This window comes from Adiantum capillus-veneris, chromosome 1 (genome assembly GCF_014529385.1).
Source record: "Adiantum capillus-veneris isolate H3 chromosome 1, ASM1452938v2, whole genome shotgun sequence".
Classification (NCBI taxonomy): domain Eukaryota; kingdom Viridiplantae; phylum Streptophyta; class Polypodiopsida; order Polypodiales; family Pteridaceae; genus Adiantum; species Adiantum capillus-veneris.
The window spans coordinates 125,421,404-125,436,608 of NC_140931.1; positions in this window are offsets into that span (position 1 = coordinate 125,421,404).

A 15,205-nucleotide genomic window follows, 5' to 3' on the forward strand; every position below is an offset into this window, starting at 1 on the left:
CTTCTGAATAATAGAGCTTGATTTTAGCCCCATTATATACCCCTAGCAACAATAATCCATACAAATCTTTCAGCCATACCGTGCCATTTGAGAACACCCAATCAACTTCTCCTGCCCAGGGTATCTTTAAGTTTGGCTTCTTAGGGTCTAATTTGGACTAATATAATAGAACCAGATCACCTTTTTAAAACTCTCGAACCTTAATTCGTCTGTCATGCCAGTGTTTCCTTATTTGCTGAACAATTTCTTGTTCCAACATAGCCCTCTGTCTCATCTCATCTAACTGGGTTAACTCTTCCAGTCTGTTCTTCAGTTTGTGATTAAAATCTAAACCATACTATACAGCCATTCTGAGACTGGGTATAACAAATCCCACAAGGACAACAGCTTCAGTGCCATATACCATTTTGAATGGTGTTAACCCCGTAGTGACCTTATAAGCTGTTCTATATGCCCATAGAGTAGTCTGAAGCTTCAAGTTCCACTATTTTGTCTTTTTCTGCACAATCTTGGTGAGGATAGTCTTAATGGTCTTGTTGCTGCTTTTGGCCTGCCCATTGCATCTAGGATAATCTGGTGTGGATTTCCGATGCTTGATTGAAAGCATATCCATGAGGATATCCATAGTGTCATTTATGAAGTGTGTCCCTTGGTCTGACACAATCTCCACATGACATCCATAGTGGCATACAATATTCTCAAATAAAAACCTTGCAGTAGGTTTTGTTGTATTGTCAGAAAGAGCCTTACCTTCTACCCACTTGGTTACATAACAGGTAGCCATCAAGATATACCTATTCTTCCTAGGAGTAACCTTCTTGAAAGGTCCCATAAAATCCAAACCCCATTTCATGAAAACACCCAATGGATGTACTGGTGTTAAAAGAGTCATGTCTGTTGTTGTGGGGCTACCCATTCTTTAGTATATGTCACAAGTTTTGCAAAAGCTTCTGACATCAAGTATCAATGTTTGCCACCATAACCCAGCCTGCAAAATCTTCTTGGAAGTAATATCACTAGAAAAGTGTCCACCAGATTCCCCATTATGTGCTTCTGAAATAACTTGGAGTCTACCCTCCATAGGCACATATCAACGAAGAATCCCATCGACACTCAATCTGTAGAGTGAGCCACCAATAATGGTAAACTTTAAACTTTTAATAACCATAGCCTTCTTCTGGTTCTGTTTCCAGTCATCTGGGGATCCACCTTGCGAAAAAAGATGATATACTTCCTATAATCTAGGATCAATTGATTCCGCCACTTCCAACTGAAATAATTCAACATCCAGTGGTTCGTCTCTTAAAGATGCTTCAGAGTAGCTCTCCGTACTCCTAGAGAGAAAATCAGCACCATAGTGGTTTTTGCCAGGTTTATGGAAAATTCAAAATTCAAATTCCATAACAACATCATCCACTTTATTAGCCTGCCTTGAATAATAACTTTATTAATAAAAATTAATAGGGCTTGATGATCCACATAGAAATGAAACAATTTGCCTAGCAAATAATGCCGGAGTTTTGTAGAATTGAAAACCATCCCTAAAGCCTCTCTTTCAGTAGTTGTATATCCTTGTTCAGCCTGACTGAATTTATGACTAGCAAAGTATACAGGAAAATCAGTTCTTTCATCTAGCTGAGCTAGTATCGCTCCCATTGCCAGTCCCAAAGCATCCACATGTACATGGAAGATGACATCCCAATTTGGTTGGTGAAGAACTAGTTTATTGATGATGACACTCTTTAAGTTCTGAAAACTTTCCTCACATTAGTAGTCCAAGTGAACTTGCTGGTTTTCTTTGTAAGCTCATACAATGGTAATGCTTGAGAAGAAAACTTATGCACAAACCTTCTGTAAAAATTAATATATCCCAGAAAGAACTTAATTATGATGCATTCCTAGGCGCCTTGGCCTATTGGACACACTGGATTTTGTCATTGGCCATTTCTATTCCATTTCTGGACACCACCACATGTCCCAGTAGCTGTCCTTTCTAGAGTAAGAAACAGATTTAAATGATTTTAGACAAATCCGCTTCTCCTGACAGCGCTTAAAAACCATCTCCAAGAATAGTAAATGCTTTTCCTCTGTGGAATATACAGTGAAGTCATCCATGAATATGGAGAGGAATTGATGAAGAAATTCACTGAAAATTTCCATCATACATCTCTGAAAAGTTGCCGGTTCATTGCAATGGCATACCAGATACATAAATGCTCCCCACTCCGTGAGGAAAGTGGTGTTTTTCCTATCTTCAAGAGCAATTTGTAACTGGTTATAGACACTATATCCATCCATAAATCTATACATCTCATATCCTGCAATCTCATCAAGTAACATATCTGTGAAGGGTAATGGGAATGGATCCTTAATGGTTTGAGTATTCAAATTTCTATAATCTACACATACTCTCAGCTTCCCATTCTTCTTAGGCACAACCACAATAGGAAACAACCAATCACTACTGGCTACTTCAGTAATGAACCCAGCTTTCAGAAGGTTGTCAATCTCCTCTTTGACCTTCTTAGCATAATTTGGATTCATTCGATAGTGCTGCGCGCAGTCGTACTGGCCTGGCATCGGTTTTCAGTGGTATTCTGTGTTGACAGATCTCTGATCCACCCCTTTCAGATCAGTATGCTCTCATGCCAACACATATTTATAGTGCTGGAATATATGTCGTGCCCTCTCTTTCATTCTAGGACTCAGATGTTTATTTACCTTGATCATTCTAGGGTTTTCTTTAGACCCTAAACTCCATTCCTCTATCTCTTGATCATCTGGAAGCAACCAGTTAGGCCCTCCACCCTTTCTCTTGGTTGACTCCTCAACATAATTCCAGGACGATTCTCTGAGCTCTGAATTATCATTCTGATTTCCAATAGCTACTCCAGAGCATACTGGTTCTGCTGGTGTGTTGAACTCAATCGGTTCTTCTGGTCTTCCAGTTAATCATTGAACGTTCTCCTGACTTCAGTTCAATGAACTATTCTGGAAATTGTTTTTTTTTTTTTTAGCTTCATCTTTGTTTATTAAGACTGCATTGAGATTTATCTCTGTTAATGGAAAAATATTCATAGCTGCCAACATTTTCTCAATTTTCTTCACCTTGTACTTCTGGCAGAGCTCCTTGGGTCTGAGTTCCTTTCTCTAACTACTGGTGTTATTCGTCTCAATCTGGATTATGCTATCGACCCCCTGTATTGTCAAAATCTGATTAGCATAGTCATGAATAGCCTGTGCCGTTCCGCAGCCATGGGCTCCCAGTAGCATCCCATAAGCTCCTTGCACATCCAGTTTTAGGAAACTGGCTTTGAAATTTTCTTTGCCCACTCGTATTTGCATATTCTCTACCATTCCAGGTGCATGCACCACTCAATGATCCGCCATTCGGAATTTGAAAGGTGTTGGTTTCAGGTTAGTAATTCCCATTCTTTGTTGAAGATGTACTCCCAAAATATTTACCCCTGCTCCTCCATCTTGTATAACGCTTGAGAGTGGTTCCCACTGTTTCCTCACTTTGTAGTCCACCTCAATCATTGGCACTTTATCATCTGTGAGACAACTATCAAGTCGACTGATTTGGCCTCCACCTCATCCTTCATTCGCTGCCTGATGAATTTCGCTGCTTCAGATAGAGTTCTTCTAATGTCCTCTAACTCCACAGTGAGTTTCAGAATTCTATCACAAATCTTGACATGAATTTCCTCTTTCTAATGATCAGAGTTGTCGTCAGAACTTGAAGAACTGGTATTATCTTCACAATACCATTCCTTTGGTTCAGTGCTTCCAACTCCTTTAGTAGTTCCAAGCTCTTCCATCAACCCTTGTACTGCAGCCAACCTGGTCTCAGGCATCCCAGTCTTTGATTGATTTGGTTGTGCTGTCTCAGACAACTGGGGAGGTATCTTATGAATGACCCTGGCGTTAGAACTCTAGTTGCTCTGGCAGTTTCTTGGCCAAATCCTCAGTGATTATTGCCGCTAGTGCTCTTTGCTCCTGCCATTCATCAACCACTTTTTCTTTACCCTTGGCCTTCCATACCTCTCTCTACTGAGCCCATTTGCTACCTTCAGGATTGACTGGTTTTGCTGGTCTGTCTGGATTTTTCTCAATCACCACCCCTTTGCTTCGTGTAACTGCTCGTACAGGAACCGGTTCTAGAACCTTCGTCCCGATATCCGCAACTTCAAGTGTTTGGGGACAGTGAACCGTGAAATGCCCATACTTACTACATGTATAACAATTCAGGCTTCGATTCTGGAATATATCACAACCTCGGCCTTGGTTCATACTCGCTTGGTATCTACCACGCCCTGCTCCAGTACCACTTGCACCTGCTTTCTCCTCTTGAGAAACACTAGTAGTTTCTACTCTTACTGGTTCAACATTGGTGAATGCTACCACTGATAAATATTTTCCCTTCTTAAAATGATGAATTTGAATACCACAGTTTTTCCATAAATGGCCATAGGCTTTGCAATAAGTACATTGTGGACATTTGTTTGAAACATGGTCTTTAGATTTACACTTTGAACACCAGGTTTCCATTCTTCTTACCGGCTGTCTGGTTTGGCTAATTTCAGCAATTTGCCGAACCATCTCTTCAATCTTCCTAGACCAAGATCCTTTCTTAGTCTTGTCTTTGGTTCTTTTATCTGAACTACTTTCAGAGCTATTGGAGGCTCTACTGGACTCAGAATCTTCAGTAGAAGTACTGCTACTACTGAACCTCCTCTTCTTATGACTCTTTTCCTTCTTAGCTTGTTGTTCGAGCTTCAGGGCCCGCTGCACCAAATCATTGAATTTCTTGTTTGGTGCCGGCACCTCCTGTTCCCTAAGCTTCTTACTGCGAAACCCATTCAAAAACCATGCTCGCAGCTGCTTTTCGGATGGTGGTTCCTGTAGTTGTCTAGTTAGCTCCTGGCTTTTGACTGACAATTTTCCCTACCTTATCTTATCCAACTCACAGAGTCTATCCTCATCCCCTCCGTTGTCTGAATATTCCAGTCGAAAAGCTTTAAGCAGTTTATTATATGATATGAGTTGACAAGCTGGGTAATGGTAGTACCATTTCCTTGCTGCCTCTTTTAATGTTTGCAGAAAATAGTCACCCCAATCATCTTCATCAATATCTTTTAGCTCAGCATACTGCTCAAAGGCTTGGATATGAACAGTCGGGCCCTCCTTCTTTCCCCCTTTGAACATGGGAAAATATATTTTCAATGAAGATGTGTAATCATGTCTATCAGCCTCATTTCTTCCTCTTCTCACCTTGGAATCCTCATTGTTTTTTGTAGCCTTCTTACAATAGTTCGTGTCTGCATCCCTATTAATTTCTGCCTCCATCTCAGTTGTCATCTCCTCTCTATCTTTTCTACTGGAACTATGAAGACTTCCTTTACTTCCTTTGGCACCTTTGTCTCCTTGTTTGGTCCGAGAACTCTTGGCCTTGCGTTCTTCCCTTTTAGCTCTGCGTCGTCTGGACTGACTGGAATGCTGAGAGTCCTGTGCCTCATTAGCATGATTGTGCTCCTCCTGAGCCTCAGTGTCAGTTACTTGTTCATCCTTGGGATCAGAGTCTCTTTCAGACTTTTCAAGAATAGGGTCAACACGGTAGGATGGTTTTCGGCCACGACTGGGTTTGGGTGCCATTACTGCAGCTGAAACTCAAACTGGGAGAGGAGTCTGCTGGTCAACGAGCAACAGCTCTAGCCATCGTGATCACCAAAATGGAATTGGAGCTAATCTCTTTAGATAGCTAATTCTAGTGTTTGAGTTTACAGCTACTAGCGATTCATTAGTTCAATCAGTAGAACTAGAGGAAGAATAAAAACTGAGCTAGAACAGTTATATGAACTGAAATACATCTACTGAGAATTAGACAAGCTGAATGATTGGATTCAGATTCAGATTCAGATTCAGATTCAAATTCAAATTCGGATTCAGATTCAGATTCAAAGGAAATGGATACAAAGCATGTCTGGCTGAAGTGTACTTGACTACTGTATTAGAAATTATAGAGTAAGAGTACAAATGGAATAATGTAGCCTAGGAACAACCATATTATCTTTAGCTTGCAGCCATGTCATCTAGTGGTGAAAAGGATATTTACAATATCCGAAAATTTGATGGGACGAATTTTGCTATCTAGAAAGAGCAGATTCAAGATGTTCTTATACAAAGAGGCCAGCTGGATCCTATCATGGAGCGCCCAGAGGAAAAGTATACAGATGTTGAGTGGGAGAAACTTGATGCTAAGGCCAAATCTACCCTCCGTTTGCATTTGGCCAAATCTGTGTACTTTACTGTGGTTGGAGAAAGAACTGCTAGAGATGTATGGGATAAGTTGTGTTCCAGTTATGAGAACAAAAGTGCCACTAATAAGGTTTTCTTGATGAAGAAGCTGTTTTAACTTCGTATGAAGAAAGAGGGCACTATTTCTACTCACATTAATGAGTTCAATATCATTTTCACTCAATTGACAACTCAGGGTTTGGTCTTCGATGAGGAAATCAAATGTATCTTCTTGCTTTGCAATTTACCCTCGTCTTGGGATACGTTCTGTACTCTGATTAGAAACTCAGCACCTGGTACCGATCTAGTGTACAATGACATCTTTGGGAGTCTGTTTACCAAGTAGATTCGCAGGAAATATCTCGAAGGCAAGAAGGATGGTGATGCATATGTTGCTAGTGATAGACAGAGGGGTCGCACTCAAAGTCATGCCAAAGGCAAGGAACGTGGGGGCTCATGCAGTAAATCTCGGGGTTCTATACGTAATGTTGAGTGCCATCATTGCCATAAAAAAAGGGCATGTGAAGAAGGATTGCAGGAAATGGCAGCAAAGCAAGAAGGATAAACAATCCCGTGAAACTTCTAAGTCTGATGATTCAAACAAGGACAAAGCAAATTTAGAGGAGATCAATGTGCTAGAGTCTTCAAATGCTCCTATTGTAGAGACTCTCCCAGCGGTTGTTATGCCACTTACCTCTTGACGTATCGGTCTTCACAGTAGATCTACCTGTCGAGGCTCTTGTTACAGAAGATGCACAGTATGCACATAATTGGATAGTAGATTTTGGTGCGAGTTTCCATGTGACACCACATAGAGAGTGTTTTTCTACTTATTCTCACTCTTGTGGCAAAGTGAGACTTGGTGATGCTTATGAACTAGACATTGAGGGTGTCGAAAACATCAAATTGCATCTAAGGAATGGCACACACTTTACTTTATGTAATGTCAGACATGTGCCCAAGTTGACTAAAAGCTTGATTTTTGTTGGTCAGCTTGATGATTTGGGCAACAACACCACATTTGAAAATGGTTCGTGGATAGTATGCAAAGGTAATCTTGTTGTACTCAGAGTCAGAAGCATGGTACCTTGTATTCCATGCATGTGTCAGATGTTGGTCATCATTACATATCTATAGCCGAGTTGCTGTCTACTGAGTTGTGGTATTGCTAGCTAGGTCATATTAGCCAAAAATGAATGATAACTCTGACTCATTTTGGCTACTTACTTGTCTTGTCTTATGTTGACTTTCCTGCTTGTGAGCATTGTGTCTATGGCAAACAGACTAGGTCAGTGCACATAGTGATGTTTGTGATCCTATGTCAACCAAATCTCTATTTTGTGACATTCATAGATGACTCTACTCAAAAGGTGTGGGCATATCCTTTGAAACATAAGGATCAAGTTCTTCCTATGTTCTAGAAATTTTTAGCACTTGTTGAGAATCAGTCTAGCAAGAAACTCAAGAGGTTGCGGACTGACAACGGTTGAGAGTATGTCTCCAAGGAGTTTCACAATTTCTGTGCTAAAAGGGGGATTAAAATCTAGTTTACTGCACCACACACACCATCTCAGAATGGATTTGTTGAGTGCATGAATCATACGATTCAAGAAAGAGTCACCAGCCATGCTTTCTAGAGCAAATCTCACACAAGGCTTTTGGGTAGAAGACGTCTTGACCGCAATGCACATTATAAATCGTTCGCCTAGTACGCCATTGAATTATGAGATTCTAGAAGAATTATGGTCTAAACATAAGCCCCACTATGACCATCTATGTGTTTTTGGTTGTGAAGCTTATGCTCACGTGCCTAAACAACTTCGCCAAAAGTTAGAGCCAAATTCACACAAATGTATTTTCATTGGATATGGTGCAGATGGAGAGATGGGATATTGTCTCTGGCACCCGGAATCTCGTTGAGTCATCCATAGTTCAGATGTGATCTTCAATGAGTCGAAGATGCATAAACAAACTATCAAGGAAATAGAAATGCAGAGAGTCACTTTTGGGGATGTTGTCTCAGAGACAGTGAAATCAACTCAGCGGGATAGTGATGTACCTTCCACTAGCAATGCTCCAGAGGGAGCGGATAGCAATGGTCAAGGAGTGAGACGGTCTATTAGAGTCTCTCATCCACCTGCACGTTTTGAGCTAGGTCTTGATTACATCATGTTGACCAATTGCGGTGAGCCAAGCTGCTACCAAGAAGCCATGATGGAGGATGGTGATGAAGTGGGAGCAAGCGATGCAATCTGAGTATAACTCGATTCTGGATCATGACACTTGGGACTTGTTATAAATGAAAAATGATGCAAAAGCTTTACCTTTCAAATGGGTTTACAAGAAGAAATTTACCTCAGGTGATCCAAATCGAATGTACAAGGCTAGACTTGTAGCCAAAGGGTTTAAACAGTAAAAGGGAGTCGATTTTGATGAAGTCTTCTCGCCTGTGGTAAAGATGACAACACTTAGAACCATACTTGGTCTTGTAGCGATTAAGGACATGGAACTTGTCCAAATAGATGTGAAGACATGACTTCTTCATAGGGATCTTGATGAGGATGTTTACATGCAGCAGCCTAAAGGGTTTGTTTAGAAGAATGCATCTCGTGAGGAGCTAGTATGTAACCTCAAAAAAAGGCACTTTATGGCTTAAAGCATGGTTCAAGGAAGTGGTATCATAAATTTGATGCATGTATGAGGTCTTAAGGATATAAAAGGAGCGAAGAGGATCACTGCTTGTACACAAGAAAGCTAGATGATGGCTCGATGATCATTCTAGTTTTGTATGTTGATGACATGCTTATAGCTGGGAAATCCATTGCAAAAATTTCCAACTTCAAGAAAACACTTAGCAATAATTTTGCAATGAAAGATTTGGGGGGTGCTACACACTTTCTTGGCATGCAAATCAGGAGAGATCGCAAACATTGTATTTTTGAGTTATCTCAGGAAACATACAATGAGAAAGTTTTGTAGCATCTCAATATGCAGGGGGGGGAAAGCATTGAGTACCCTAATTCAAGCATTCTTGAAACTCAGCAAGGAAGATGCACCCAAATTTGATGCTGAGCGAGCTGAAATGGCTAAGGTACCATATTCTTTGGCAGTGGGCAGTCTCATGTATGCTATGCTAGCCACAAGAAAGTTTTGCAGCATCTCAATATGCAGGGGGAGAAAGCATTGAGTACCCTAATGCAAGAATTCTTGAAACTCAGCAAGGAAGATGCACCCAAATTTGATGCTGAGCGATTTGAAATGGCTAAGGTACCATATTCTTCGGAAGTGGGCAGTCTCATGTATGCTATGCTGGCCACAAGACCAGACATTGCGCGGATAAGAGGCATTGTTGGCACAAGTGACTGGATTCCCATGAGGGACAGACTCGAGAGAGGTAAACAATTCACGGTGTGAGGTAATGTGCTTTGTAGCACCACTGTTAGAAATACCACACATGTGAATCTAACAAGCATGCATCATGGACAGCAGGACAGCATCACAGTCTCCTTTTACAGAAGACTCAACAATGGATGCATTTGAAGTGGAACCAGCATTTGTAGTGGAACCACTCTCTTTCTTCTTAGCCTCTTTGGCCTTCAACTTAGGACACGACTTGATCAAGTGATCATTAGCTTTACAATAATCGCAACGCATCTTCTTTTTTCCCTTATCACTAGAATTTCCAGATGAATTGCTGCCAGCAGAAGAATTAGGAACAGAGTTTTGCCACTCGCAGCAGAACCATAAGAAGTGGTTGCATTATTGTTACCACCATTTCTTTGAGAAGCAATAAAAGCCTGTTCAACTGCACGCTGTCTAGTCCTGTTTTTCTGGAAAGTGACTCTTGCAACATCAATGTGCATAATGCATCAAACTTGACAACTTTAGGATTTCCTTAAGTCATAAGTCTCCAAGTACTAGCAAAAGTCTGGTAAGAATCTGGTAAGGCATCAAGAACAGTCTGCACAAGGGAACTGTCTGAAATGAATTCACATGTAGAAATAAGTTTCTCATTGATATCCTTGACACTAGCAAGAAAAGTTTCCATATCATCTTCCTCATGCATAATCTTCGACTCCAGCTCTTTACGCAGCAAAGTAATTTTAGCCTCATTGTGACTTGCATAAAGAACAACCAAAATATCCCAAGCCTGTTTTGCAGATTTTGCTGAACGGATGTGAGGAACAATGCTGCGCTTCACAGACAACGCAATCAATGCATGAGCCTGCGCATCCTTTACATCCCAACGAGCTTGTTCTACCGTAGGCAAAACAACTCTAATTGCTGCAATCCTTGTAGCAAGTCCTGCAGCATCCTCAACATCGCCTACATCCTCAGAACCAGGACGTACATCAATGCCCTGCACAATATTCCAGACGCCCTTTGACACAAGAACATGTTGCATCATATAAACCCACATAGGGTAATTGTCCCCATCCAACTTGTCCTCAGCAACAAACATCTTGAACACATTTGTGTTGTTGTTGTCAGCCATGGTAAATACTGTACCTGATGTAAAAACTGCCTGAAAATAGGAGAAACGGCCCGGGAACAACACGTTCTATATAGCACAAACTGTATAAGACTATAAGGCACATGCTATGCAGAAAACGGCACTGACAGAAATTCTGCACAAACGGTCCAAATTGTGCAGACTTGTCTGTAGTGGAAACGGAGGCCGAATGAGCCCGAATAAAAAATTTGAGCAGACCAAGCTCTACGAGCTTGCCCAAAATATTCATCGATCCGCGAATGCTCTCCAAAGCTCATTGAAATCGGAGAAAGTGAGCAGGCATGTGCTGGAGCAACTGGCGACTAAGCCCGGGAGGATACAACCTGCTCTGATACCAATTGGTGGAATTAGGATTGCAGGAAAATGCACACAGCTTGGAGAGGACGAAGGAAGCTTAAGGCACACAATAGAGAGTGTGTTACTTAGTGTGCAATGGAAAGATAGATAGCCCTAGAGTGATCGACGTGTATACAATGCACGGGGGAAAAAACCTCCTAAAGATGGAAAAAATGCCCCAACGGTCCTAGTGTGTTCACACACATCACTACCACATGTATATGGTAACAAGTGCAACACGGTGGTCTGCACAACAAACAAAGACAAAGAATCTATTAAACCCAATCTTCTTGCAGTGCGACACGTTGGTCAGCAACAATCAAGAATAAAGGATTTTGGAACCCTAAACTCCTCTCTACAGTGCGATACGATGGTCAACAAACAGACAAAGACAAAGAATCCATACTTTTAAATCATATCTTCCAATAGTGTGACGCAATGGTCAGAAACAACTAGGAAGAAAAGATGTAAGATAGCTAACTCCTCCCTGCAGCGCAACTCGATGGTCAACAACAACCAGGGATGGAAAATCTAATTGTACAACCTAAGCTACTCCTTGCAGTGTGACATGGAGATCAACAACATTCAAGAATGAAGCATCTAAAGTCTAACCCCCCTTGCAGTGTGTCACAAGGATCAACACAGTCAAGGATGGGTGTCTAAACGTGCAGACTAACACTGAGGTGTGAGCAAAGCTCCACAACAACAATTTTAGCAAAAACAATATGCAAACTAACACTAAGGTGCGAGCAAAAATCCACAACAACAGCGTTATCAAATAAAATCCACAAAAAAAACATAACAAATTAGAAGAAATATTACCTGCTCGGCTCGGCTCGGCTCTGCTCTCTCTCTCTCTCTCTGTCACATTGCTTTCTCTCTCTCTCTCTCTCTCTCTCTCTCTCTCTCTCTCTCTCTCTCTCTCTCTCTCTCTCTCTCTCTCTAGCAAGTCTCTCTAGCGCAATAGTTCATTCGAACTATCGCCGCACCTTTTTTTATAAGGCAAACCGTATTTCGATCAAAATATAGTTCGATTGAAATAATTTTTATTCAAAAATACGCGTACAATATGGATACGCAGTGTATATAACCTTTATATACGTACAATTTGATATATGAGCGTATAAATGCAACTTAGATGGAGACTCTTTGAGGGTGCCAACTCAAGAAGTGAACCTATGGAATGACAATATTATCTTTAGCACCATCAAATCGACCACTCTTGGAGCTGCTGGCAACTTGCCTACGTCCTACGTTATTGCAATCAGTCATTGCACCATTTTGGCACTTGAACAAAGTCCAAATGTGACAAAACTTTGGGAGGAGGTCAAAGACACCTAGAGGCACTAACCTACCAAGTTTGATTGCAATCCGATGAGGTATGATCCATCATGATCAAGGTCTTGGAAAATGCAAAAGAACATACCAGAAAGGTCGCCCTATGGTCTAGGAACACTCTCCTATGGTTGAGACGTCAAAAAACAATCATTAACATACTCAAAATAACAAATTCAGCCTACTAACACGTAGTCATAAACCACAACAAAATTGAGAATGATTATACTTGAATGAAAGAGCAATAGAAAAGGAACACATTGCAAGTTTTGAAATCAAAATGTGATTACCAGAGCTCATGATATGCTGATTACAAAGCGCATGAGAGCAGTCTCTCTCAACCATATTTTCCAAAACTCAAAAGTTGTGATAATGATAAGTCTCCCCTTCCCACTTACAAAAATAAACTTTATAGCTAGGACTTCTTGGCCAATGGCCGGCTTTACAAGGCTCAGGCTTGTTTACAAAATTTACAACTCTAATGCAGCACAGACAGCGATCTGAATAAAATCACAAACTCTCATGTAATCACAAAGCTTTCCAAAAAATAGTGGACATCAAAATTTTGGGGCTCAAAATGAAGAGTTCGACTCGAAGGGCTCCCATCTGGTTTGACTGCCAACATTCCCCCCATCCTAGTCTTTGCACGTCCTCATTCTAAGTATGAGATTGTCTTCCTAGATGTCTTTAGATCACGGGCAAATGTGTTTGCCACTTGGGGTGCGGAAGCTTTAGTAACCAAATGTTCTCTTTTCTAGTGTCTTGATCAGATGTTTGAACTATCTGCACCTGAACTGCTAACTCCTTGAAGGGATTGTTCAAGAGTGTTCTTTGGTAAGAAATATGTCAGGCACAGGTCTTTGGTCATGGGATTGAAGATTATAGAATCTATCTTGAAAAACCCAATCATGAATGCCTCTTGAAATCTTTGCATGTATTGGGAGGGTAGAAACATGATACGAGCATACAACCCCATAAGTACATTGCGGTTGGGAATCTCAGTCTCCTGATTCCAACATAAGCCTTTTGTGCCTTCCAAGAAAATTTTCCACGGTGGTTCAACTGCCTCTATGTATTCAAAGATTGTGATGCAGGTGATGAGCATTTGTGCAATTTTCACCAGCATCTGGCATGTCAAGGCTGGTATATCCCTCGTTTGTGTAATGACTGCTTGTAGTGTGTTCACCATATACCTTTTTGAGGGTGGAAATTTGATGTCACTTTGGATATGAAAGGGTAGTTTAGAATTGTCAACCTCTTGCTTTGTCAGGTATATAATTCATCCCAGGATCTCCGACAATTGATAGGACAGTAAGTAGGGTCAATCTTGAGGTGTCGTAGGGCATTCAAGTAGTAGGTTTCATCCTATGGACGCCTTTCAAAAGACTTCTTCCACCAAAGGGGTTGATTTTCAAGGATTTTCAATACCTACTCTACTATTATAGATACAAATCTATAATCCCCCTTGTGGTTTGGCTCCAGTGTGGGCAACATCTTCTATTTCCACACAAGAGCTTCTTGCTTCATTAGTGGATGTGAAATCATTTCATGTCCATGGTTCTTAACTATCTTGTCTGGCGTTATCATCAAAAGTGTTGCTAATTCTAGCACTTTAAGCTTATATTGCATTTAATCTCTGTGTGATGGGCCTTGCACTTTTGAAATCCACTTTTTTGTATCTCATCCCATGCATTTGTCTTGTCTTCTAGGTCTTTAAAATCATGTAGCTGACCCTCCATAGAAGTGCTTGGTCGATCTATCAAGGAAAGGTTCATGCTTGTGTGCTCTTTGCCTGTTGTAGGTGGTGGAACATCCACTACTATTGTTTGAGCCTAGATGGCACTGATGGCCACATCCTTCTTTTGCAGTTCTATGGCATGTGCTACCGTCTAGGCGGCCAACTCTTTGTGTGCTCTTGCCAACTGATCTTTAAGTTGTCTGATTTCTTGGTCTTTTTGTCTTTGAATGGACCGATGTTCGACATTTGGGATCTAATGGTCATACCTTTCTTGGGCCAGTTCTTCTTTGAGTTTCTTCAACTCTTGCAAAGTTGATGTCGGAGTTGATGAAGTAGAGATGGGTGTGTCATGCATTGCCAAAAGTTGTGTCAGAGTTCTTTTGACCACACCATAAGATTCCCCCAACTTTACATTCTTTTGGCATTCTCTTTCGAGTTCCTTTTCTAGTTGTTGTTGATCAACTTGTAGTTGGGTGTTCACCTGGTTGAAAGCATGGGCTTCTTTTTAATAGTTGGCAACATTTTGTTTTTTCCTTGTCTAGCTCAGCATGTATCTTTGATTGCATGCCTTCAAGCTCCTCAACTTGTGCTTGACTTGCTCCTTTTGTAGCTTTGTCTTTGGAGTCTTCCAAATCCAATTGTTGGAGGTTATTAAGAGATTTTTGACATTGGTATTGTAGCTTGACATGCTCTAAGTGTTCATCAATGTCAAAAGATCAGATGATCATGGTGTCGGCAAGAACCACATTAGACGTGGTTGTCCTTCTCTTGTACTCCTTTCTTTTTTCTTGTCTTTCTACCTTTCATTTCTCCAAAGTTCTATCTTAGTCATCATATCCTTCATCATCTGCATATGCTTCTAGCCTTTTCTTCTCCTTGGCTACTTTCTTTTGTAGTCCTTCTCTTAGCATCTGGGCTTCTTCCATGGATATTTACATTTGAGAGATTGGAATTTGTTCTCTCTATTCTAGTGACTTTTGTTTGAC